The sequence below is a fragment of the Cricetulus griseus genome, assembly GCF_003668045.3.
Source record: "Cricetulus griseus strain 17A/GY chromosome 1 unlocalized genomic scaffold, alternate assembly CriGri-PICRH-1.0 chr1_0, whole genome shotgun sequence".
Lineage (NCBI taxonomy): Eukaryota > Metazoa > Chordata > Mammalia > Rodentia > Cricetidae > Cricetulus > Cricetulus griseus.
Window position 1 is genome coordinate 108,975,687 of NW_023276806.1, and position 5,575 is coordinate 108,981,261.

The window sequence follows — 5,575 nt, forward strand, 5'->3', positions numbered from 1 at the left end:
AAAGGCCATGACCAAAAACAACTTGAAGAGAAAAGAATTTATTTGCCTTACACTTCCACATCACAGTCTATCATGGAGGAAATTAATGGCAGGAACTCAAGCAGTGACCATGGGGAAGGCTGCTTACTGGCTTTCTTGTACAACTCAGGACCACCTGCCCAGGAACCCACTTCCCCAGCGAGCTGGGCCCTCACACATCAATCATTTATCAAGAAAATGTCCTACAGACTTGCCCACAGGCCATCTGATGGAGGCATTTTCTCAATGAGATTCCTCTTCCCCGATGATTCTAGCTTGGGCCAAGTTGACAAAAACCTAACCAAGACAGGGCCTAAGCTATTCAAAAGTTGTGCTCTTTGGCTGGGAAGGTGGATCAAAGAACTTGCAGGCAAGCCTGGTGACCTGAGTTCTATCCTGGGAGTCAGTCCAAGGTAGGAGAGAACCAAGCCCTAGGAGATGCTCTCTGACCTCATGTGCATGCTGGGCACACAGTATGTTCTTGCATGGGGACTGCCGGCACCGCCCCCACCCCCATGCGTGCATATACACACACACACAGACAGACAGACAGACAGACACACACACACCTCATATTCTGTCTTCTCTGGGGCCTCTATAAGGGATCTAAATTGGATGTTTAACTAGGTATCTAGCAGCATGTTGAGATAGCCAAGAAATGATTCCCCCGAGTCTGACAAACACCATATTCAGGATCAAGTTCAGCAAAGACTGATGGCTTTGTTTAATGCATACTTTGCCTATCAAGCAGGGACACAAACTGTGTATAGATACAGAGAAAATTTCCTTCCCTATAATTAAACATGGTTCTATATTGAATTCTTTCCCTTTCAGAGGGATTAAAATGGCCCCACTTCAAGAAGTGAAACCCACTTCCCACCCTTTGAGTCTGGGTTGACCTTGGGATCCTCTTGGATTGACCTGTGTAATGATGTAGCAAAAAGCTCACAGGCCTTCTGACCTTAAGAGACAGCAAAGCTGCTACTTGTTGGAAAGTGTCTATCATGGGGTGAAAGGCTTACACGGAGAAAGAAGCCCATCCCATCTAAGTCTCTGAAAACATGGCAAATGCTGTTTAGGCAACCCACATAAAGGATGAACAAAGGAGCACTGTTCTTTGGTTTCCTAACTTAGAGCAAGATTTACCATGCAACAATAGGGAACAATACTCCTGGCATTTGAAAACATGACGTGAATCCCAGGAAGTGAACTTGGTTTGCATTAGGTCCATTCAAAAGTACCCATTCAAGCCTTCTCTCTACACAGCCAGGTTAGATCTGTACGCTTCTATATGTTCACCGAATCAAAGACGCTCTAAAGTGGCCCTTATTGTGAGCACTGGGAAAGATGAACTCTCACTTAGTGCTTGCTCACAGTTGATCTCCCCTGATTTGTGTCCTCAGCCCTGGAGCCCGCACAGTCGTCACCAACATTGCCTTAGTGTCTTTCCTGCTGATGTGACAAGAGTCCTTTTGAGGGAGCTTCAGAGAGGAATGGTTCATTCCAGCTCACGACCTGGGGGGTACAGTCCATCTCCTGAGGAGCTTGAAGAACATATCACATCCACTGTAAAGAGCAGAGAGCAGGGGGCTGAGAGACATCTCAGTGTCTTAGAGCAGTGGCTGCTTGCTGTTCCAGAGAACCTGGGTTCAGTTCCCAGGACCCACATGGTGGCTCACAGCCCTCTGTAACTCCAGTTCCAGGGGCTCCAATTGCCTCTTCTTCTCTCTATAGGCGGTAGGTACAAAGGTGGTACACAGACAGACACGCAGGCCAAACACTCATATACATAATTTTTATAAGTTAAAAAAAAAAAAAGAGCAGGGAGCAATGGATGAATGAGGGCATGACAATGCTCAGCTGGCTCGCTCCATAGTTGTGCAGTTTTGAATCTTGTGCGCAGGGAAACCATGCACTCAGAGTGGGCCGGTCTTCATACATCAATTAATTTAATTACAATAATTCCTCACAGACATCCTCAGAGGTCCTTCTCCCAGGCGATTCTAGATCTCCCAAGTTGTGAATGAACACTACATCACTTTTTTTTTTGTTACTGTTACAAAATACCACAACCAAGGCAACTTTTAAAAGAAAGTGTTTGTGGATGTCAATAAGGAGGCCTCTGCACTCCAGGGAGCCTCTGGTAGTGGATTAGTATTTTTCCCCGGTGTAAGAAGGGACTTTGAGAGCCCATCCCACGTGAAGGGTTACACTCTGGCCCTGGACACATGGGGAAGGGCCCAGGCCCAGCACAGGAAGATTTGGTGGACTTTGCAGAGCCCCCGTTGAGGGCCCTACCCTGCCTGGGGAGTGGTGGGTGGATGGGGTGGGGGTAGGTTGGGGGTGGGGGAGGAGGATGGGGGTGAAGGGGAGGGAGAGGGAGAAGGGACTTACATGTGAAACAAGCTTGTTCCCTAACTTGAACTAATAAAAATAAAATAAAATAAAATCCTTTAATGGCATGAAAAAAAAAAAAAGAAAGAAAATGTTTGGTTTAGGGTTTCAGTGAGTTGGAATCCATGATGGCAGAGCAAAGGCAAGGTGGCAGGAACAGCTGAGAACTCACATCTTGATCCACAAGTAGGAGGCAGAGAGGGCGGGGGAGGATGGAGATGGCTTGAATCTTTTGAAACCTCAAAGCCCTCACCCAGTGAACCAGTGACACACACCTCCTAACTCTTCCCAAATAGTTGCACCTCCTAAGGACCAAATGTTCAAGTATATGAGCCTGTGGGGCCATTCTCATCCAAACCACTGCCAACAAAATCGTTCACCTTCTTTAGGACACTGCTCCAGATCTTGCTTCTCAGTGTCTGATCTTGAGTGTCCTTTGTTGTTTCCAAGCATGCTGAGCACACAAGACACTCCCGATTTCAGCAGAGTCCCATGTGATCTTCCTTGCCCCCTGAGTATCAGAAGTACTTTGTGTGTCTTGACATCTCCCAAGGTAGCCACATCCCTTTTGTCTATTTATAAACTGATCCTAGCTAAGAGGATGAAGTAGTGTAGGACTCTTTCTTTGGCATACCAGTCAATGGCCATCATTATCTTTCTTGTCTTCATTCTCCAGCCCAGCAAGCTTTTGGATACAGTCAAGTAGTTAAGGACAACAAAAGCACTGTTTTGACCGTGTTGATCTACATCTACCGCTTAGATTGGGACTTTAACTCAATACTGCTCAAATGATCCCAGGCCTTAAAATTCAAGGGTTCTGTTTCAGGTGCACTGCTTGTCTTGAGTTCCAAAGCTTAGGATTTCCTTGTCAGGTGGTGGTGGCACACACCTTTAATCCCAGCACTCTGGTTACAGATGCAGGTGGATCTCTGAGTTCGAGACCAACGAGGTCTACAGTGCCAGTTCCAGGACAGCCAGGACTACACAGAGAAATCCTGCCTCAAAAAACAAACAAACAAACAAACAAACAAAAAACCCTTGGAATTCCCATTTCCTAGATTGTACATGCATTGTATGTGTACGTGTGCTTCTATGTGCACATGAAGGCTAGAGGTCTACCTTGGATGCCACTTTTCTGGTGCCATCTCACCAGCTTTTGGAGACAGGGATCTTCATTGGTTTGGAATTTGACAGTTAGGTTAGGGTCAGTGAGCCCAGTAGCATCTGCCTACTCCATGCTGGGATTACATCATGCCCAACATTTTTGTGAGGGCCCTGGGATCAGACTCAGCTCCTCATGCTTACACAAGTGTGTCCTGACTGACTGTCCCTCCAGCTCTATCTGTGTTTTGAATGTGTATTGTTGTCTTCTGTGCATGAGTCCTGGGATAGCTCTGTTATGGCCCGCTCCTTACTGTTTCTTTTGCTACTGTGTGTATTCAATATGTTGTGTCTAATTGCTAATTGCCTCATATCTGCTTTTGGGGGGCATGGTCTCTCATGTAGCCCCCCTACCTTCAAATTGTAGAATGATCTTAAACTCTTGATCCCTCCAGGCTCCACTCCCAAGTGTGGGGATTACAAGCGTGCCTCATCTGGTTCAAACAATGCTACCGACTGGACTCTGTCTGTGTGTGCTAAGTAAGTACTCTGCCATTTGAACTATATTCCTGGGGCAACAGCCAATCTCTCTCTACAGCTGACAGAAGTGCATGCTTCCAGCTTGTTGTGTGAGATTTTTCCTTGGGAGACATGATAAATGTCTGTTCAATCCAGATGGAAACTGATGACCTAATGAAGTAACCATTACACCCAAATCAAACTTGGTGAGCCACTGAGGTCAGCGGGGTCACTTATAGGAATACAGCAGAGGGGTACCTTAAGGAGCAGACATAATTCGAAGGCAGCTGCATCACTAGAAACTTCACCCCAAACACAGGTGAACACCAGGGAAATCGGCAACCCTGGAGCTCTCTGCAACTCACAGGCAGCTCCAGAGGTAGGCTGTTCTCACTGACAGCTGTTTACAAGCCCATCACCTTGGGGAGAAGCCCTGAGCACCCTGTGAGTTCCATGAACTACTTCAGACTGACAAGCCATATATTTCCTGATTCTCACGATACTCCCTCCTCTCTCCTGAAGGCAATGCTTTAATTGGAAAGAAACTGCTACACAACTCAGCTCCAAATCCTTATTGCATTAGACACCCTCATACAGCTTCCCTTGTGTGTAAGAATTCCTTGGGGAAATGTAATACCTAGCTTGTCAACTGGCTAGTGGCTATAGGCATCTCACTGTGCATTCCCTTTACAATGACTCCAAGCATTTCTTTATGTGTATATTGTTTGGGAGAGTCTCTTCTCTTGCCTATTCATGTCCTTTTTTTGTGGGCTTCCTGTATTTCTTGTTGATTTGTATTTTCTCCATCTTCCTCCTTCTCTTCCCTCCCGTCCCATTCCTTCTCTCCCTCTCCCTTCTTCCTTTCCTTCCTTCTTTCATTTTGTATTGTTGGAGTTAGAAGCCATGGCCTTGGGCATGGCAGACAAATGTTCACCATTGCCTTATGTACCCAGTACCCTTGTCAGTTTAAACCATTGCAAAAATTTCCTTCCAATCTGTCAGTATCTAGTACCTTTGTTCATGATGTCCCTAGTTGTATAGAGACCCGTCACTGCATGTTGTCAATACTTTTTGTGTTGCATGGCTTGCATTTTTGCAGTTTTTTTTTTTTTTTAAATAGGCAATGCATCCACACTGGTAAAAAAGAAATTATCCTACATTTTTGACATCATAGTACCTTTGTGCTCAGATTTGTTGTTGTTGTTTTGTTTCTCTAGACTGGGTTTCTTTGTGTAACAGCCCTGGTTGTCCTGAAACTTTCTCTGGAGACCAGGCTAGCCTTGAACTCACAGAGATTCACCTGCCTCTGCCTCCTGAGTGCTGGAATTAAAGGCGTGAACCCCCAGAGGCCGGCCCAGATTTTTTAGAGGTTTTATTTTAAAATTATGTAGTGTGTGTGTGTGTGTGTGTGTGTGTGTGTGTGTGTGTGTGTGTGTGTCCCTTTGTTGGCATGTGCGTGTGAGTGCAGTGCTTAGGGGCCAAGAGAGGCCAGTAGAGCCTCTTCAGGAGGACTTGGAACTACTGTGTTGTATAGCAGTGTCCT